This window comes from Quercus suber, unplaced genomic scaffold, assembly GCF_002906115.3.
Source record: "Quercus suber isolate HL8 unplaced genomic scaffold, Cork oak 2.0 scaffold_875, whole genome shotgun sequence".
Classification (NCBI taxonomy): Eukaryota; Viridiplantae; Streptophyta; class Magnoliopsida; order Fagales; family Fagaceae; genus Quercus; species Quercus suber.
The window spans coordinates 23,928-45,990 of NW_027070305.1; the positions used below are offsets into that span (position 1 = coordinate 23,928).

The following is a 22,063-nucleotide window of genomic DNA, read 5'->3' on the forward strand; positions in this document are numbered from 1 at the left end:
CTAGTCAATTTCGGTAAATTCCAAGATGGGCAAAACCCTTTCTTTCCAACATTTAAAATTATTTCCATCAAAAGCCTCAAGCTTTGTAATTTCTGAAATGACCTTAAAAGAATCAACAACTTGTTTCTTTATTTTAAAAACACGCTAATCAACCTTTAAAATTGTAGGAAAATAAGGCTAAACAAACAAGTTTTGATTCAACAATACAAACCCTAAAAATTAGCAATGCCAAAAAGTAAATAGATAGAGTTAGAAAAATCTCACAAACTATAGAATCACGCAACATGTGTTGTCTTTAAAGGTTGATTCGTGCCACCCGGAGTAGAACTCGGTGTGAATGACTCTCTTGGCCAAACAACCCCCCAAGATTAGACTAGAGTAATTTATTCAAGTTGATCACACACTCAAGCAAGAAGAACTAAGAACAACCTTAATTTGCCTTTCCATAAAACTAAAAATTGATGTTGAAATTTTTAGTGAGATGAGCAGAGAAACAGAGCAAAACAGAGGGAGAGAGGCGGCTGTGTAGCTAAAAAAAACTAAAGAGAATAAAGAGGGGAATAGAGGGTTTTATAAGCCACTAATGAGAGGACTTATGGGCTGCAACGGTCACTGTGCATGCCCAACGGGCAGCACATGAAATGCCCTCAACAGGCTGCCTGGTTAATGCCCAACGGGCTGAACTGAATTGGGCTAAAAGGGAAATGAAAGGAAAAAGGGTACAGTCCAAAGGAGATAGAGACAAGCCTAAATCCAACCCAAGCCCAACTCTAACCCTTAGCCCTTTATCTTCCAAGTTGTCCCTTAAGTTGTGCTATGGTTTATAAACACACATGAAAACTCATCTCTAACTAATGTGGGATACAAGCACAGTTTAAATGTTTGAAACACACATACTCCAACAAAAAGTTGGTTGATGAAATGCTGCAAAGAGATAATTTTTATTTTATCATGGTGCGTTCTCGGCCTACAGAGGCTTTGAAATTTTATAGAATGAGATTAAGACATTGGAATTCAAAATTGAGTCCTGCTTCAGATTCATGGATATATAATGTGGAATGGATTGGATTTAGATGTGGCGGTTTTGGAGTGTTTATTAGCCATGTATGGGAATTGCGGGGAGTGTAGAGGAGACTAGGCAAAATTTTGACAAGATGGTGGATAGGGATGATATATCTTGGACAGCAGTGATAGATAGATACTTGGAGGATGGGACTATGGAAGAGGGTTTTTCTTTGTTCTCAATGTTGATGAAATCAGTGATTAGGCCTAATGATTTCAGGTTTGCTGGGGTTTTAAATGCTTGCTGATCATGTTGCAGAGGATCTGGGGCAAGTAAGTTTATGGGTACACGACACAGATAGGGTTTGATCCCCTTTCATTTGTAGCAAGTGATCTTGTTCACATGTATTCAAAGTGTGAGACTATTCAGAATGCAAAAAAGGATATTTAAAGGGATGCCTTGACTGGATTTAGTTTCATGGAATTCCTGATTGTTGGGAATGCTCAAAATGGTCAACCAAATGAGGCTCTTAAGTTCTTTGAGTTACCTCTCAGATCAGGGTCCTAGCACGACCACATTACTTTTGTTGAGGTTCTTTCTTCTTGTATCCATGCTTGATTAGTTTGATAAAGTAATTGAAGATTTCCACTTTATAAAGGAAAAGGGTGGATTAAAACATATAACATATCATTATGCTTGTACTACTGAGAATATTCTTAACCAAATGCCCATGAAACCTGATAAGATCTTCTGGGCTTCTACTTGGTGGTTGTAGAATTCTTGAAAGCTTTGAGTTAGTAAAGCACGTAGCAGAAGCATTATTTGAGATAGAACCTGAAAATGCAGCTTCTTATATGCCTTGGTTACTGCTTGTATATGGGGTCATGTGGCAAAGGTTAGAAAGGCTATTGATGATATAGGGATGGTAAAGAAACCAAGTTTAAGTTGGATTGAGATTTAGAGAGAGGTGACCTGTGGGTGAAAATTATGCTAATGGTCGTATGTGCAGGCTTCTCTCTCCTAGGCTACACCAGTGAGAGGCTTGCAGTTGCATTTGGAATCATTTCAACTCCACCATAAACTACAATCAAGCTTTTAACAATTTAAGAAATGGTGTAGATTGCCACAGTGACTTTAAATTTATTTCATACACTATTCAAAGAAAAATAATTGAAAAGGAGTTGTTTATATGACTATTCCTTTTTTCCCTTATAAGACTTGGTGCTGCTTCCTTGAGACTATTGGGAGTTGTCCAATGGTGGATCCACAAGTATGAAATTTAATTATATTTGGGCTAAATTCTTTAGTTTTGAGTTAAAAAAAAAATACTGAAATAGACATTAGAAATTAGAAATATGAGCCCTAAAATGCAATAAAAATGATAAATATTCAAAAGTCTTATTCAGTCCAGATTGGTTCTATTCGGTCCACTAAAGTTTTATTCAGTCCAATTTGGTCCACTCGATCTTATTCAGTCCACATTGGACCTATTCGGTGCACATTGGTCCTATTCGGTGCATTCTGTTCACTTTGATTTACTTCAGTCCTATTTGAGCCATTCGGTCCATATTGGTCCTATTCAGTCCATTTTGTTCACTTTGGTTCTATTCGGTCCATATTTCTCCTATTCAGTCCTATTGCTCCTAATCGGTCCAGTATGTCCACTTCGGTCCTATTCGGTCCATTTGTTCTTATTCAGCCCAGATTGGTTCTATTCGGTCCATTTATCCTCTTCGGTCCAATTTGGTCCTATTTACTACATTCGGTCCACTAAAGTTTTATATGATCCAATTTAGTCCCCACTCGGTCTTATTCAGTCCACATTGGACCTATTCGGTCCATATTGGTCCAGTTCGGTGCATTCTATCCACTTTGATTTACTTCAGTCCTATTTGAGGCATTTGGTCCACATTGGTCCTATTTGGTCCATTTTGTTCACTTTTGTTCTATTCAGTCCATTTTGTCCACTTCAGTCTCATTCAGTCCACATTGCTCCTAATTGGTCCAGTCTATCCACTTCGGTTCTATTTGGTCTACTTCAGTCCAATATGTCCACATCGGTCCTATACGGTCCATTAGTTCTTATTCGGTCCATTCGTTCTTATTCGGTCCATCCAGTCCTATTCGGTCCACCTTATTCCTGTTACTATGATATATAAACCTTCTCTACATGGATTTTCATTCATCATTTCCGATTATTGGTTCACTTTCTATTTGGATCAAAGCGACCATCAAGTTGTAGCTTTATTTGTGCTCCTATCATTTTTATGGTTTTCACTTTTCACGTCCGGTTGTCAAACTATAAGCCAAATATACAAGTTGGATAGAAAAAAAAAGTTTTACATACTTTAGCCAATTTACAAATAAAAATCCATTGCACACCCTTGGTGTGATGGTCACTCCACAAGTATAAGTGTTTGTGAGGTGTGGGGGGTAAGGACCGGAGTTTAAGTTTTTAGGAGAGAGCTTCACATATATGTACACTTAAATTAAGGTAGAGTAGAATTTCTATCTTGTATAAAAATTAAAAAAAAAAAAATCATTACATTTTATTATACTCATCAATTAACGTATGTTATGTGTAATTTTTTATTTAAAATTTTGGTTACTTGGAAAAAAAAGTATGAAATGTTGTTATTGGTGAAACATAAAATGGAATTTAAAGGGACACAAAAGATTTTTATTCTAATTTTATCTTTCCTTTTTTTTTTTTTTTCTTTCAATCTTTCAAATAAACCAAAAGAAAAAAAATTGAAAAAAAAAAAAGCTTTTGAAAAAAATTAAGTAATATTAAAAAACTGATGAAACTTTCTTTTATTTGATTACTGTACCCTCATCAAAATTTGCTCAACAGTACATTTTTTTGGAAAAAATTCAGTGGCTAGCACGCATTTGAAGTTATTTAGTAAGTTGGACTTTTTTTGAAAATCGAGTTTGTAAAAATCGAGTTCCAATCCAATATCAAGTTTCTCAAACTTGATTTACGCCCGACCTTGACTTAAAAAAAAAAAAAGGGCGGAACTCGAGTTCCATGCTTTTAAAAAAAATAACCCAAATGGAACTCGAGTTTACTAAACTCAAGTTCCACCATTTTTTTTTAATCAAGGTCAGGCGTAAATCAAGTTTGAGAAACTTGATTTTGGGTTGGAACTAGAGTTTCACAGACTCGATTTTCAAAAAACAGTCCACCTTCCTAAATAACTTCAAATGCATGCTGTCTATCTAATATTTTTCTGAAAAAATGCTGTTGAACAAATTTTGCCCTGTACCCTTCCATTTGAGAGAGAACATATTTTGAAGAGAGAGGAAAGAGTACGGACTATGGAGATAATGTAAATGGTGGTGTTAAACTCAATTTGAGTTTTGAGTCATCTCAAATGACCAGTAGCTAGCTTGTGTCAATTTATAATGTTGCCACCTAGCGGTTTGGAGGAGCTGTAGTTAAAAACTTTTTCCATGGAAAAGTATGTACAATGGTAAAGACAAAGTTTGCCTACAAACTCCCACCAAAACTGTGATGGAATAGGGTATTCTTACCTGTAGCATCTGAACATTTGTACTCCACTTACACCCAATCAAATTAAAGATTCAACAAAAGTTTATAGTAGATACATCTAACAAGCACCTACTTCAAAATTCCTTTGCTACATTAAGCAAGCAACTAAACAAATTAAGATAACCAGTCACTAGTGTATCGAAACATCAAATTCGTTGAGAAGAATCAACCACAAGAAAGGAAAAAAACAAATTGCAAAAACTTATAGTAATTCATCCCATCTGCTATGCAGAACATATACCTATAATTTTGTTCCATACACATACGCGGTTCAGAAGATTATATTATACATGTTATCACATCCTTCTATAAACCAGGTTATATAGACCCACTAATAAACTTGGACAGCTATTGCTACTGCCACAATATCTATACAAAAAGACCAGGGTATACAAAGCATATTTAAGCCTAGTCCTATAAAAACTATAGGCCATGGCAACTTTTTGCCAGTGCTCCAACCACAGCAACAGTTGTAAGAACATCACTCTGTTCCCATCATCCTATCCAGCTTGACAGTTTGTCCAGCCCTTTCTTTTCATGTGCTATGGTTTCTTTCTCACTCTGTTTTGATCCGTGTGCCAAAAAAAAAAAAATCATTATTAACACCCTGGCAACAACCAGCCACATTCTCCTTGTTGTTCTTAGTAATATTTTCTCCATGAAGAACAATCATTGCTTCTGCTGAGACTATCTTGACTAGCAGCTACTATTTTTAACAATTCTCAGAAACCATTATTTGGGAAGCCAGTTCAAGTTGATATCTATTTCAGCCACCTCTACTTTAAGCTCGGAGAGGAATTCCTTGATCGGCTCCCATAACTTGGACCTCTCTTTGTCACATACCACAAGCATTAACTGCTCAAGATCTATTGTTGATTCTGGCAATGAATTACGCAAACTCAAGCAACCTTTCATATTGAGAACTTTTAAATTACACAACTCACCAATGTGTTTTGGCAACTTGCTAATGCTTAGGCAGCTTGATAAGTCAGGAATGCGTAATTTAATGAGGCCTCTGATCGACTCTGGCAAGTCTGACAATTCAGTACAAGACCTAAACCTTAGCACTTCTAAATTCACTAGCTTTCCAGTTCCTTCAGGTAGTGCTGCCAACTTATGACAATTGGTGATGCTGAGTTTTCTTAGGTGGAATATATCACACAGCCCATCAGGCAATTCCACCAAATCATTGCAATAGTCAATGTTTATCTCTGTTAGATTTGGCAATGCATTTGAAACCTGGATAGTACAGTTCTCAAAAGCCTTATCAATGTTACTCATAAACAAGGATATTTTCTTCAAACTCTTCAATGGTACATGGGTCTTGTAAAGGGAAGAAATTGAAACCTTCTCTAATCTTATTCTCTTTAAATAGAGAAGAGACCCGAACAGTTGAAAATTGCTTATTTCGGCATGAAAGAAACCATAATTAGTGACTATCAAAACCTTGAGTTCATCTATTTTCTCCACAAATTCAGGTAAGGTGTAATTCTTTGTTTGAAAATTCAGAACAAGAACCTCGACTTTGGGTGCTTGAATGTTGCACCAACTCGACGAGAACAATTCATCTGCAAAAAAAATGGTATACGGTGTGACAGACCATCAATATTATGTACGTTACATATTTTTTATGTTTGTATCTTTGATAGAGAGAAAATGTGCCAACCAGTTGATATAGATAATAAGCGAGCATTAATGAGTTGTTGTTTCTGTTCCGTCCACCACTTTGGTAGTTTGTTTTCACTTATGTTCATAATCAGCCTTGCCCTTTGTTCTATAGGTTCCTGACTGCTCTCATGCATAGCAAGCTCTCTAAGAATATCATGCTGCGTGACGAAGTCTTCATTATAATAGCTTTTGACCTCACTTGCATCTTTTTTGGTGAACGGACAAAATTTAAAGTTTAGAATATAGTCAAGTTTTTCAGTCTTCACATATGAAAAATATATGCTCCATTATTTTCCAACAAAATTAAGAATATAATGACACAACCAAGGGAAACAACACCATTAGTTTTTATCTACCATAATTGAATTCAAATGTTTGCTAGCCAAGCAGCAAAAAGGTATAGACTAATAAAAGTTGAAATCCCCCTCTTGTCCTAGGTAGAGTAGTTGGAACACCTGATTGTTTCTAGATTTGTATAAGTTTCCTTCTTTATAGCTTCTTTAGTAATTCCCTGTCATATCTATAGCATGAAAAATCATAAATATGCCATCGACATGTCAAATAACCTATTATAACATATTATCAGTTGCCATCAAAAGTTAATTAAGTCATAAGACATGATAAAATATTTTGTGCCTTAGGCCAGGTATAGAGTTGTGGCATTATACAACCAGCAACTAGCAGTAATTATCTGAAGTAATCACACAACAATTAAATCATATTATTGAAATAAAAAGCCAGCATACCTTGCCATGACAAGATTAGCCAAATTCCGAGTAGTAAGTTCTTGCAAATTGGCAATGGCATGGATGCCACATATCTACGAGGGCAGCAGCATAAATCCTTTGGTCTTCAGGAAATGAACCTAGGTCCATGAAACAGTCTTCGATGACCTTGTCATCTTGAAATTCTAGGCTTTTTTGAAGTTGACCAAGCAGCTCAGTATCAGAACTGCAAAAAAATTGACCACCAGACCATTTAGTTAGTCTACAGTGCCATTCCTCTTCAGACCGTCAACACAGTGAGCTTCCAATCACTTTAAGAGCCAGTGGGAGCCCCCCACAGCCTTTTACTATCTGCAATTCAAGGAACCAAATAAACTCAGTTATTATTTGGAGGTTATAGGGGTAATATTGGCCAAGGCTTTAATTATCGAAACCACACTAATTTTCCAGAAATTTGAAAGCATGTTTTGTGTAATATTGACAAAGTACCTTTTGATATCTTCTTCAGGAATGTTAGACCACCCATCTTGCAGGGATGCTGAGTGACGAAAAAGAGTCATTGCATCTTTGTCATTTAGTGGGTTTAAGTTATATGTAAATTTATATCTTGGAAATGCAGTTCTTGAAGTAACCATAATCTTGTGATTTGGAATCTTAAACCCAAACTTTTCAGGAAGGGATTCTGATCCTAGCCAGACATCATCCAGGATTAACAATATAGGATCAGATCCAATATGTTCCAGCAGTTGTTGCAGTTGTTCGATTGCGTCTTCATCACTTTGAATTTCAAACATTGGCTGCAAACCCTTATGACTAAATAGGATTTGTACAATGACCTTCACGTTGGGAGTTTTTGAAACGTTGACAAAGAGAATATTTTCCTTAAATGTGCCTATACAAACACAATGAAGTTAGAAAACTGCCATGGAGACGCATTTCATATCTTATAAAATCCCGATCCCAGCAAAGGGTAAGACTTGGACAAAAGCAATTTGTGAGAAAAGCCACCAATTATGAAGATATGAGGATTGTTTTTTTTCTTTTTTTTCTTTTTTTTTTTGGGTATTTTAAGCATCTTCTAACATGACATGTCAATTACTTCATAAATATTAAAATAGTGTAAAAGAATACATGCGCCTGACACTAGTTACTTTATTGTCATCCATTGTTAACTAAGGCTTGGTTATTTTTGTAAAATTCCTTTTCTTATACTATTTTTCTCCGAAGTATGAAATATGCCAAAAATACTGCTACAGTGATTGAAATGGTCAAAAGTCAAAATAAAAGAATGAACGTAATTAGCCACGGCGTACCACATCTTACCTAATGAGACAGATATTTTTTTTGTTTTTTGTCCAAACAGAAGTTCAATTTCCCATTACTCCAATTCCAATTATAGCCAAACATATGATATTCAACCAGTTGATTCATATCAGAATTCAAAAATGAAATTCTCTATGTATTTTGTTCTTGGTACTCCCTAACGGTTTACCATGAAAAGGACTTACATACTAGCACCATAATTACTTCAACAAAATGTGAAAAATACTTCTTCCTCAAGCACTTGACAATTATAAAGTAAAATTACACAAACACAAAAATAGAGTGAGAGTCAGAGAGATGGGAGTACCCTTAATTTCTTTATCCTGACAAAGCATTTTCACCAATGTGGTTTTCCCACATCCTCCAGGAGCAGTCAATCGAAGCAGCTGCACCTCCTCCTTCAACAGTAACGTCTTCAACTCCTTCATTGGCATATCAAACCCAACTGTAAAAACGGGGGGTTCACGAACCGCACATGATACCCTTGGTGTCTCCATGGACCTGGTCGAATCCATACTCTCCCAAATACCACTCACAATTTCTCTAGTCTCCAACACAGTCTTTGCACCATGTAATTGCAAATCAACCTGACAGAACCTCAAAATGTCTTCTTCCAACTTAGAAAGTGAAAGCCATAGCAGTCCAGAGCATTCAAATCCTAAGGAAGAAGAAGATGCAGCTCCAACGGTCTAGACTATCAGAACGGTGTCGTATACAAGACTGGGAAAACACAAAGGAAAACTAAAACAAAACATCACCGTTTCTCATTAAAAGGAACGGTGCCGTTTTATATATTTGAGAAATCTTTCCTTTGAAGTACACGGTGTCGTTTCAGTATATACATTAACTAAGTAAGCTGTTAGCAGTTAGTTGTAAAGCTGTTAGTAGTTAGTTAGTTTTAGCAGAGCACGTGTGTGAGGTTGTTAGCACGTGTGAGTTTGTTATTCATCTCCCTCGTGCTCTCCTTCTCTCATTCTGTGTTTGTATAAATATAACCTGTAGCCTTCATTATTTGTTGTAGTGTGAAATATATTCAGTTAAGAAATTCTTGTGAAATATCTCAGCTCTCTCTGTTTTCTTTCCTTTTCTCCGGTTTTTCTTTTCAGTGTTTTCTGTGAGAAAATACTATAAGTTTGAGAGAGTTTTTCAGAAAGTTTGCTTGAGGACTTGACTATTAGAACCAAGTTCCACCATGGGATTTGCAAGCACTTGAGAACCAGCTCCCTACCCTTCGTTATTTCTTCGATCAAGCTCTGTGTTTTCTCTACTGCGCAACCACGTCGTTGGTTTGATCGTTCTATATCTTCGACCGCTTGCGCCAAAAGATCTAACGTGGAACCGAAGCGTTTAAGAATGCGTTTGAACTGACGGGCGTTTCTTACCACATCCTTAACTGTTTCGCGTAACGACGTTAAGACCTGTCCAAATCCTGCCCCAAGAAGAGGCTCTGCAACAATCAGAGCCATAACTTTGCTGCTTCTTCTTCTTTTTCCTTTAGGATGATGAACGAGAACTTTATCCAAACAAATGAAACAGTGCAAAACAGGACAATTAAACTAAACTAGCAGTGATTCTGATACAAGAATAACTACAAAGATGGAAACCAGTTTAGATCTCAAACCCTTCAATTTCTTCTGAGTTTCTTTGTCCTGATAATAAGTAAACGGAACAGAAAATACAAAATATATAAAGTAAAGGGATAATTACAGTAAACCCACCTGAGGTTGGGCCCGTTTTCACTTTGCCTACCCGTGATTCAAAACTTATCACTTTGCCCACTTGAACTTCAATCCGTTACTCCCCCGTTGCCCACCTCACCCCCAGACGTTAGACAAACACCATTTTACTAAAAATTAGACATAACACGGATAAAAAACACGAACCATTGAATCTTTTTCTCATAAACACAAGAACACAACATTTATAAATATATTTCAAAATTTTCAGTTACACATCCAAAACCAATTAAATCCTCTGAATCCAGACCAAAAATCCATCTCATTTTTCAAACCACTAGCAAGCCAAAATTAAATAAAACCCACAATCAAAAAGCAAAAAAAAAAAAAAAAAAAAAAAAGAAAANATATATATATTATAAATAATAGTAGTTTAATAGTTTAACTTTAAATTTTAAATTATAACTGTTTATTCCAAAAAAAAAAAAAAACTAAAATCAAAGGTCCAAAACATCAGAATAACTGGACAAGTCATTCCATTCCCAATGACACACATTTACTTTTCCCCCCTTAAATCTCTCCCCACATGTTACCACTTACCATCAGTTTAATCGCTGCACAGGTTCTTGGTTTTTTCAATTGAACTAGCATTTTTTTTTTAATACTTTTGTTTTAATTTTTTATGATAATCAAACTAGATTGGTGTTCGGTTTTTTTATTAGACCAACTAGTTTGGCCTGATTTTTAAAACCATAATTTTGAATTAATAAAAAAAATGGATTGCTCTATTCCAAGTGATCTCTGAATTCTAGATTGGATGAGACACATTATAATGTATAATCTCAACTTGAGAGAGTCTTAAGTCTTTGGCTAGTTAATGTAAATCTCGGAAAAAGTTTGACCTTTGGAGCCATGGAAGCGATGAACTGGTTCAACCGCTACACCTATCTTACTTTAAAATGGTTTGATCACACTTCTTCAAACCCAAGAAAAGGAATCAAATAACAACCATCTTGATTGAGTTGATTCTTGACCCACAATTGAACCTCTCGACCGGTCAAACTTTACCCTTATCTTTTCACGAGCATTAGTATCACAATCATTAATCAATCAATATCTATATATATATATATAAGTAGAGATCTCATGCGAAAGAGCATGAGTTTCCACTAGGAATGGCAACGGGTCGGGTTTGGGCCGGGTTTTTGCATACCCGAACCTGGCCCGTTTAGTAAATTGATTTTTTTTTCCAGAGCCCGGACCCGCCTCCGCCGGGCCCCACAGGCCCCGTTAAGCCCAACTAGAAAGAAAGCTTTTTTGAAACAAGCTCCAAACTCAACATCAAACACACGGCCAAACAAGCAAATCTCAAAAATCCCTTCTTTTCAAATCTCCATAGCCACACCCAAATAAAATTTTTTTTAAAAAAAAAAATCTCATTTTTCAATCCTCAAACCCAGAAATAACCAATCCAGCGGAGGAGATTTCGGATCAAACAAAAAATAAAATATAAAGAAGAAGATAAAAAAAACAAATGGAAAGAGAAGAGAGTCTTGGCCCTAAGTTCGAGATCAGAGAGAGAGATGAAGGTCTTCAGCCTTGGGTTTTAGAGGTGTGGCTTAGAGTGAGGCCGAGGAGTGACTATGAGGCCGAGGCGTGGCTACGTGCTCTTGTGCGTGGCTGTGTGCTTGTGCGTGGCTGAGTGCTGCGTGCTCGTGCCGTGCGTGGCTGCGTGAGTGACAGAAAGATTGAGTTTGAGGGCGTGCGTGAGTGACAGAGAGGGAGATTGAGGGTGTGAGTGATAGAGAGAGAGAGAGAGATTGAGGGCTAGGGAGAGGCGGCTGGGTCTGGGTTAGTGAATTAGGGAGTTAGGGTTTACAAGTTACAACTATATATATATATATATATCAGGGGCATTTTAGTAATTTTATAGTAACCGGGTTATATCCAGGTCGTGTTTCAGGTCAGGTTCGGGTTTTATTAATAAAACCCTAACCCGACCCGGACCTGCTTCGAGTTTTTTTTTTTTAAAAACCCATACCCGACCCTATTCTTTATCGGATCGGGTAAAATCTGACCCATTAGGGCCGAGTATCCGCGGGTTGGATCTAAATTGCCATCCCTAGTTTCTACCATGTGACGCACTCAATGAAGAGAATTGAGATACCTTTAAGCCATATTAGAGATAAGAACAAATTTAAAATTGGAGACTTTTTATTTCTTTTGGTTCAATGTTTCAAAACTAATTTTTGTTACATTTTGTATTCAATGTTTTAAGACTACTATTTATTTCATTTGGTTCAATGTTTCGAGACCTTCCATCTCTCACACACACAAAAAACTCTTTGCATTTCCATTCATCATTTTCACTTTTATTCCTTTATATACATATGTCCATAGCCTTTCATATCATCCTATCTCAAATACACTTAGAAAAAAATGATGTCATTTAATTTCAACCTTTCAATGACACTTACATAACTCTAACGTTGCAGTATCATTTGATTGTAACTCGTATGAGTAGGCTATGACCAAGAAAAGGGGCTTGCGTTTTTTATTCAATGACGGTAACTTACGGTTTTGATGTTGAAGTCAGACATTGTAGATTTTGTGAAGGTTACGATTAGCTTGGAGTCTTTGGGTGGTTGAGATTTTGGTTTGGGAAAGTTATAAATGTATTTTATTTTAGAACTAAACAAAAAGAAAAAGAAATATTCTAATTGATTATTTATGAAGTTAGTTTTGTGTGTGTGTGTGTGTGTGTGTGTGTGTNTTAAAGGCTATAATATGTTTAAATAGTAAAAAAAAAAAAAAAAAACCCTAAGGTTGCTAGTAAAACACCCACAAAACCCTAATTTACACTAATCATGAAATTAGGTAGCAAAATAGTAAATTTGACCAAAAATGAAAAAATTAAGATAATTGCAAAATTAAAAACTACCATCTCTAAGAGACATTCCAGAACAAACAAAATCTTATTCTGTCTTTTAAATTAAAAGTTATAAAGGAAAAAAAGAAACTAAAAATGGCAAAAACATAGATTTCAAGGGCTAAAAAAAAGAAATTGCTCGAAAAGCAGATTTGCAACTAGTGTCGTTTCCCTTAATGTCACCAATTTTCACGCAATTATGTCACTGTCACTGATGATTTATACCCATGCTTTTCTACTTCTTGGATTTTTCGCGTGTTGACTTACGACAGTCTCTCTATTAAAGGGAAGTCTGTGCTATCTCATCTACATCAAGAAGCTAATTTAAGTTGATATCTTTTTTAGCCACCTTTACTTCAAGCTTGGTGAGGAATTCCTTGATAGGTTCCCATGACTTGGCCCTCTCTTCATCACATACCACAATCATTAATTGCATAAGATCTATTGTTGATTCCTGCAATGGATTACATAATCCCAAGCACCCTTTCTTGTTAAGTACTTTTAAATTACACAACTCTGGCAACTTGCTAATGCCTAGGCAATCAGATATGTCAAGAATGCTTAACTTATGAAGGCTTCTAATTGACTCTGGAAACTCTAACAAATCAGTACAAGACCTAAACCTTAGCACTTCTAAATTTACCAACTTTCCAATTTCTTTTGGCAATGCAAACAACTTATGACAATTGGTGATATTGAGTCTTTTGAGGTGGACAATATCACATAGCCCAACAAACAATTCCTCTAGATCATTGCAATAATCAATGTTTATCTTCGTCAAATTTGGCAACACATCTGAAACCTGTATAGTACAATTCTCAAAGGCAAAACTTAGATTCAATACTTTAGGTACCCCTCTTAAAATTAAAACACCTGTCCACTTACTTAACAGTGATACTGCCGTTTCCTTCTCTGTTTATTTCTTTTCCTTTTTCTTTTTTTTTCCCCCTATTTCAGACTAAAGACTTCCCAAGAGAAAACTGAAAACGCCAAAACCCCAAGCTCCTACCGTTCTCTCTCTCCCTCTCTGTTCTTCTCTTTCTCTCTTTCTTTCCTTCTCTCTCAGTCAAATTAGATAAAATAGCCAAATCCAACTCTGAATTTTCTATCTAGCTCTGTTTTCGCAGATTGATTAGCTGGCCCTAAGAAAATTCGTTGGTATGTATTGGCTAAATCTCATTATAGATTTTCAATTCTAGTTGCTGGGTTTGTGTTATTTTGAGGTTTGGTAGAGTTTTTCTTTGTTGATTATGATCTAGGTATCAATTTTTGTTATTGGGTCTGTGTTATTATTGCTTTGGTTTGTTTTGATTTTGGTTTTTAATTATAGTTGCTGAGTTTGAGTTATTTTGTGGTTTGGAAGAGTTTTCCTTTGGCTATTTCTTATGAAGGTTTCAATTTTGGTTAATGGGTTTGTCTTACTTTAGACTTTGGTACAGACACAAAATCCAGCTTAAGAGAGTAATTATCTAGCAAAACATGTTCTTCTATTCTTTAGATTTCAGACCTTTAGAGTGCACCTTATCCTCCTTGTAATTATTTTGAGGTAGGCCTGTGGGCCTGTGTCTAGTTGTGTTGTGTGCTTTTGTTTTATGTATTGCCTGTAGTTTACAGACTCCTTGTAGTTCACTTTTTTTTTTTTAAAGTAATCTGCTAGAGAAAGAGATAGACAGACAAACAGAAGAATGCATGTATACAAAGAAAACAATCTACACACAAGGAAAAGAATGGTGAGTAATCATGGAGATATGATCATCAATATTCTGTTTTTCTCATCCTACAGGCTGTTCTTGGTCTCTCAAGTGGAGCAGGTGACACTTTTAGTTCTATTCTATTAGCTTCATTGTTGGTGAAAAGCCTTAGTATTTGTAATTGTCCTTTCATCTCCAACAAGGAAAAAGTGGGTGAAAATTGAAAACATAGTCTGTTGTGCATGCATGCGCACGTGTGTTCTTTTTCTTTTTTACTTTGTGGCTGCAAAAACATTAGTAAAAAAAGTGTGGATTGTGTCTATGTTGGTTGTCATGTTAACAACTTTTTTTCCTGCAGAAAAGGTTATTAGGTTGTAGCTGGGAAAAAGATTTTCATACCACAAGTTGCTGTAAGAAAGTGAAGTTCTAGTAATGCCAAGGATTATTTATTGGAGTTCTTACCTTGCAGTGATGTAGGACACAATTTACTATTTAATTATTGTAATTTATTATTTTTGGTATTTTTATGTAAAAAAACGTTATTTTAGGTTTAGGCGATTTATTTCCTTGTTTTTAGGTGCATTTAATGCTTTTTAGGTCAAATTTGGTTCCTGTTATGGTTAGGTATCAATTAGGAGTTATTTTAGATTATATTTTCTTGTATGTCAAGTTTTAAGGAGCCCTTAAATAGGCCTCGAAGTCTGTAAACGTTTTTCATAGTTTATTATCAATAAAAATTCAGACTTGTGTCTTTTGTGTTCTCTGGTGGATTCCAGACTTATCACCTTGTGGATTCAAGAAACCCCTCGTGGATTCGAGGTTTACTACCCAGGAACTAACAGTTTAGTTTCTGTTCCATCAAGAGAGTATCGTGTGTGCTCTCTTCAGGCTTTCGCAACATCAGTTGGTATCAGAGCCTTGACTTACCCTGGTCTGATTGCTAACCGACGAGACGGTAACCACCACCACAACAACGACGAATAACTTAGCGAGTATTACGTGACGTACAACAAGCACTCACAAATATCTATGCTAGGATGGCGCCGTTGAAGAATGGAAACAATAGGGATAACTGCAGCGGAGACATAACTCACGGGCAACCTATTGGTAAGCAAATTTCATATAGACCTTATAAGAGAATTGCAAGTTTTAATGGTTATTTTTTAAAAGAAGATTTTCTTGATTGGTTACTTGATCTAGAGGATTTATTTGACTATGAGAATATTTGTTATGAGAGAAAAGTTGGACTTGCTTTGTATAAACTTAGTAAGTATGCCTTATGTTGGTGGGAACGAGTACAATCTGATAGAATCCGACAAGGTAAAGACAAAATTCGATCATGGCCAAGGATGAAAAAGATGCTTGCTATCAAATTTTATCCTTTGGATTGTGAAGAAATCTTGTCGTATACAATACAAGATTATTATTGGCCAAGAAATTCATACTTGAATTATTTTGAAGAGCCAAATATTCCACCGCTAAAGGAAGACTTACATGTTGAAGCAAATATTGTTCTTGAAGAATATGGAGAAGTCAAAGAAGAAACTGAAATCAAGATTGTAGAGGAGATTAATGAAGACCCCATTATAGAGAAAGATCTTGAAGTTGAGATAGTAGAGACCATTAAAGAAGAAATTATAGAGGAAGTTGTCAACGATCTCGATGAAATCAAGTTAGATGATTGCAACATTCAAACTCCTATTATTTTATTGGGAGACACCGAAACAAAGTTTATTGATTTTATTGGGGTGGAAAGATTTGATTTGATCATTGACTCTTATTTGGTGAATATTGTCAATTACATGAAGATCAAGGGAGAAGAAGTTCAAGTTGCCCAATTAATGACTTTCAAGTTTGGCAAGAAGACAAAGAAGATGAAGTATTCAACATATTTGTTCTCTTGGCATGGGAGATTCCAGATTTCAAAGATGAACTCGAGGACGAGTTTGTTTCAAGTGGAGGGGTCTGATGTAGGACACAATTTACTATTTAATTATTGTAATTTATTATTTTTGGTATTTTTATGTAAAAAAACGTTATTTTAGGTTTAGGTGATTTATTTCCTTGTTTTTAGGTGCATTTAATGCTTTTTAGGTCAAATTTGGTTCCTGTTATGGTTAGGTATCAATTAGGAGTTATTTTAGATTATATTTTCTTGTATGTCAAGTTTTAAGGAGCCCTTAAATAGGCCTCTAAGTCTGTAAACGTTTTTCATAGTTTATTATCAATAAAAATTCAGACTTGTGTCTTTTGTGTTCTCTGGTGGATTTCAGACTTATCACCTTGTGGATTTAAGGAACCCCTCGTGGATTCGAGGTTTACTACCCAGGAACTAACAGTTTAGTTTCTGTTCCATCAAGAGAGTATCGTGTGTGCTCTCTTCAGGCCTCCGCGACATCATGCAGCTAGCTAGTGTGTTACTTCATTTAGGTAGTATGTGGAGACATAAATACATATTTGATTGTTCTAACTAGCATTCTGCATTTACTGTCTCCTTTAAGGAGCTTTTAACAGCATTATGTGAAGGCCAATGTACGTGAAGAACATAAATATTTGTACATTATATCTACATGCTTCTTAGTGCCACCTTTTGACTATTTTTGTTAATATTTCTCATTTTTCCTTGGTTCTAACTTGTGCATAGGCAGATAGATTGGCAAAGTTTGCCACTTCCGGATTTATGAGGGATGCATCTCAAGGATTGACCATTCATTCCTAGTCTATTAAAGCTTGCCTAGTAAATCTATTCTCATTCACCAAAATGAGTTGGTCGAGTTCATTAATCGGACTGATCTTGTTATATCTCCTCACTAATTGTAAAGAATATCTTAGTACCAAGATGCATCAGTGTTAAGCCCAGTAAGAGAATTGAAAGAAACAATTATAATATCCAAAAATATATGCATTGTTTGGACGAAAGATTTATACAACATGGAGACGATTTGCAGCTCAACCATTTCAAGCGTCTTGAGACATAAAGTGATTTGCAGCTCAACCATTTCAAATGGTAGAAATACGTGTTAGATTGAATAGGCAGTAGGACTTAAGATGTTGAATACATTCAAATTATTTTGTACAATTGCAAGTTATTTAAAAATTGCACAATAAGCATTGTATTTAATTAATGAATTCTGTTTTTACTTTAGTGTACTCTCTTTTGCAATATGCCATGTGATATTTGTAATGTGAGTTCACAATAATAAAACACTGTTTACTTCATTTTATTATCAAAACTTTTTTTTTTTTTTTAAAGTTATAAGTGGGGCATTTAAGCCAATTCATTTGAATTTATTGTGAGTTTTGGCTCTATGTTCACCACAAGTTGCCTCATCTTTTATAAAAAGAGTCCACCAGCCTTCATTTGCCTGCACTTAAAGAAAATAGTGGGAACTAAGAGCTATCTGTATAGATGTGCAGTACATTTGTGTGGAAGTGCATATTTGTGTATATGAGAATAATTTTTTGTGATGTGAAATGATATTGTTAGTATAGTATTGGCTGGACATGTTGTTAAGTTAAGAAATATATCGGTCCAAATTTTACTTGATTAATGAAAAAATCAATGCTTTCTTTCAAGTTTCTGACATCCAAAATACCAAAGTAGGTACTATTTTTCCAAGCGGGTCTTGCATGAAGTGGAGATATGATCTTGAAGGCAAAGCATATAACTAGTAAAGCAATTGGCTACATTCATTTATGATCAAATAAGTACAGCCCTCATCCAAAACCAAGAAGAGCCTAAGATTTTCAAGTACACTAATTAAGTAATCCACACAAAAAAATTGTACACGTACAACAATTGGCAATATTCAGCTCAAAAGAAATGAATGATGCAATCTGTAATATTATGTACACATGTATTTATTACCACTTTCACCATCAAATACATAAGCAAACCTATTCAATGAGTGCAATTGATGCAATTGCATTAAGAAAACAGCAGCCCACACGCTGCAAGCAGCAGCTATCCATTGCAGAAATCCAGCAGTACCCAGTGCAGAGTGCAGAAATCCAACAGTACTTAGTGCAGAGAAACCAGTGCAGAGGGAAAAACAGCAGTACCCCACTACATGCAGCAGCAGAACCTGACATTGTGTATCAAGAAAAATATGGCAGTGCTTGAAGTATGGGCAAAAATAGTTCAAGTTTGAGATGATTGTAATAAATAAAGTAAGGCAAAAACAATTCAAATAATCAAAAGGCCAGTAGTGAATTTGGACCAGAAAAAGTATCCAATATTAAAGAAGTTACACCTAATAAGTTATAACAATAAAAGTGCCCAAAACACGCATCAATACAGAACACAGTGGTCTGCCAAGAAAACTTCTTGTCCATGTAACAGAACACAGTGCTCTGCCACACTAAACTCCTTGCCCATGCCAAAAAATGATTGATTCATCCAAAGCCACACTAAACTTCTTGCACGCTAAACTCCTTGCCTATGCTATAGAACACAATGGTCTGCCCCAAAAAAAAAAAAAAAAANCCTAGTCTACTTAACAGTGAGTTTATGTGGATCTTGGAAACTCACATGTGACATGTCAAATTAAAGATTAAGCGTGAACAGTCATGACTCATGAACATGCTAGAGTTTCCAGATAAGTTTGGATTAGAAAGCAAGTTGTTCTCTTTTTAGTCGGTTTTTATTAATTGATTTATTTAATTTTTGAAGTTCGAAATAAGTAATAATTAACTATGCATGTAATTTTGGGACGTCGGACAACTGCTTTTTGGCCCTTTTTTTTTCCACTAAGGTTGGTTGTGAATCCATGAATGTGTTAAGGTATTTTTGCTTATTCACTTTTCTTTTCTCTTCTATTGGATAATAATAACATGACGGGTGTGGCTCTCCATAGCTGTACCGTGCATGGCTCTGCTTTTATATATTTGCAGTTGGTTCATCAATGAACAGCTACTGCATGCATTAATACTAGAGATCAACTACAGCTACTCTTGCTCACGTCCCTAATTAGGTGATGCGGCAGTAGCGGCTCCAGAAATTTTTTTAAGGGTGTTTCTTAAAAAATATAAATTATAAAATCTAATAAAAAGAGAAATTCATATATTAACAAAAAAAAAAAACACGTAAATACATAAAATTTATAATTGTACCTTCTATAAGTTTTCATATTTTAGAATCGGTGAATAATAGTCTCATTATCAATGTTACAAGTTATATCTCCTTCAATATATACAATCAAACAATCATTCATCCATTGAATATAGGACAAATTATAGAGTAAAATTTAATTTTATTGGCATAAAAAAAACGAAGTGTACCCAAATTTTTTATGAAAGGTAGACAAATAAAGTTATAACGCTAAGGTGGCGCGCACCTGTGATGCTGCAATGGAAAAGAAAATATTCTCTTTTTTAAAAAAAAGGGTAAAATATTAAATGGTCCAAATGAAATCTGACTTGCGTTCACGTGTGTGGCAACCATAGCGATACAAATCGTATCTTAGGGCAAAACATGAAAAAGAAAAAAGAAGAACACAACCATAACCCCAAGCTATTCACGAGCAAATGACTCATCCATGAGAGTGAAATTGAGGTTCTTTAGTTGGGTATCACAAGAAGTTAATAATAAAAACTATGTTAACGTGGTTTTTTATTAGTAATAATCATGATAGGGAGCTTTTCTACATACATCGTCCAACTAGCAAATATGCACCCATACACTCTGCCGACATGTTCTCCTCGTCAGACATGTACACCAATCAAGTGATCAAACTATGCCACGCGAGTCGTCCAATACCTTGTACTCGTCTGTCATACATGCCTAAGTGGCCGACTAAACTACCTCAAGAGCAACTGATGATATGAGTCGAGTCATCTGTCACTTATAGTTTCAGACGAGTAAAGATACTTAGCTCTTCGAAGCTAACTACACATTCTACTCTGTCTACCCACATATAAAAACCGCTACACTAGTCATTTTATGACCCCGCATTAACTAAGTATGGGGACATTGAACCCAATGATTTCGATGCCACTAACTCACAATTTCCATTACAGTGATATTTACATTCCAGCAAACGTACGTTGTCAGTCTAGACTCGTATATAAACACCAAGATATCACAATTTGAAAGGTATGCAAAAAATACAATTTTTGAACTCTTACATTTTTAGAATTCTTGAAGATCATTGTGAGTTTCTAATTAATTTGTGGAGTAGTGGCAACTCCAGGATTTTTTCCTAGGAGGTTCAACAATGATAGAGCAAGAAATATTTCATGGGAGTAAATAAAAAATAAAATGATTTTTTTTTTCTTGCACATACAACTTTCATATTATATACAATAAAATAGTATTTGATGAAGCGTAAGTTCGTCAGTCAAGTAAGTTCGTCCAAACTGATGAAGCGTAAGTTCGTCAGTAGAACAAGTTCGTCAGTAGAATAAGTTCGTCAGTAGAGTTATACTGATGAAGCGTAAGCTCGTCAGTCAAGTTAGTCAGATGGAAGCAATCCTCAGCCTGTATGAACGTACTCTTAGAGGTGGTCACCGGTGTGGTGCCTGCCACAATGCCTCCGATGCCAAAGTCAGTATAAGAAGCTCTCTTGGGAATAAACAATGTAATTAAACAGAATGAAAGAGATCTCTTAGTGTCTATGTGTGTGCGTACCTTGTACTTGGCAATGTGTGGGCTTTATATATGCTTTTCATAGCTTCTAGCTGTTGGGGTAGTTATGGAGGTCTTAATGCTCCTCTTGGTAACATTTGGTGCTGTGTAATGTGGCTTTAATATGCTCCAACGGTTCATACAGTTAGCTTTGTAACCGTTCTAGGTGTAATTGTGCTGCATTGAATGGCCTTCTTGCCTTCGTCAATGACGTGGGTATTAATATGCTCGTCCAGGGATATCTTCGTCGATATCATGGTCGTTGTCTTCGGTAAATGAGTTCGTCAGTACCGTTAGAATTCTAAATACAATTCAATATATGATACAACTATATTGTACAATAATATAAAAAAAAGTTATTAATAGTTTAAAGATTCAGTAAGACAACAAATATAATTAAATAATTAATCATACATTTTTGTCAAATTAATAATAACTTATTATATTTATATGTTTTATCAACTAAATAAAAGTATATGATAAAGAAGAATACTAACACACCTAAGAGTAGAACTAAGAGTAATGTGAAACAAAGAAAAAAAAAATACCCCCTTCGTCCCACTTTTTTTGTCTTGTTTGAAAAGTCAAACTTTTTAAGGGAACATCATTTATTATCTTGTTTATCTTTTAAAAATGTATAAGTTTCCAAAACTACCTTTAAAAAAATTTATCAAAAAATTGAATTAGTAAATTAATAGGGGTATAATAGGAACATTAGTAAATTAATAACTTTTATTTTTAGAAACAGGACAATATTTTAGGACATTTTAAAATGGAATAGAGGACAAAAAAAGTGGGACGGGGAGAGTAGTAACTAATATAAGTTTTTGCTTTTGAAGTGAATGGCTTTTTTTTTTTTTTTTTTTA

The 22,063-nt window shown here is 35.3% G+C and overlaps 1 pseudogene; it reads right to left on the minus strand.

Moving 5' to 3' along the window:
* Positions 1-4,797: 4,797 nt before the first annotated feature.
* Positions 4,798-9,741, minus strand: LOC112036672 (probable disease resistance protein At5g66900; annotated as a pseudogene).
* Positions 9,742-22,063: the final 12,322 nt, after the last annotated feature.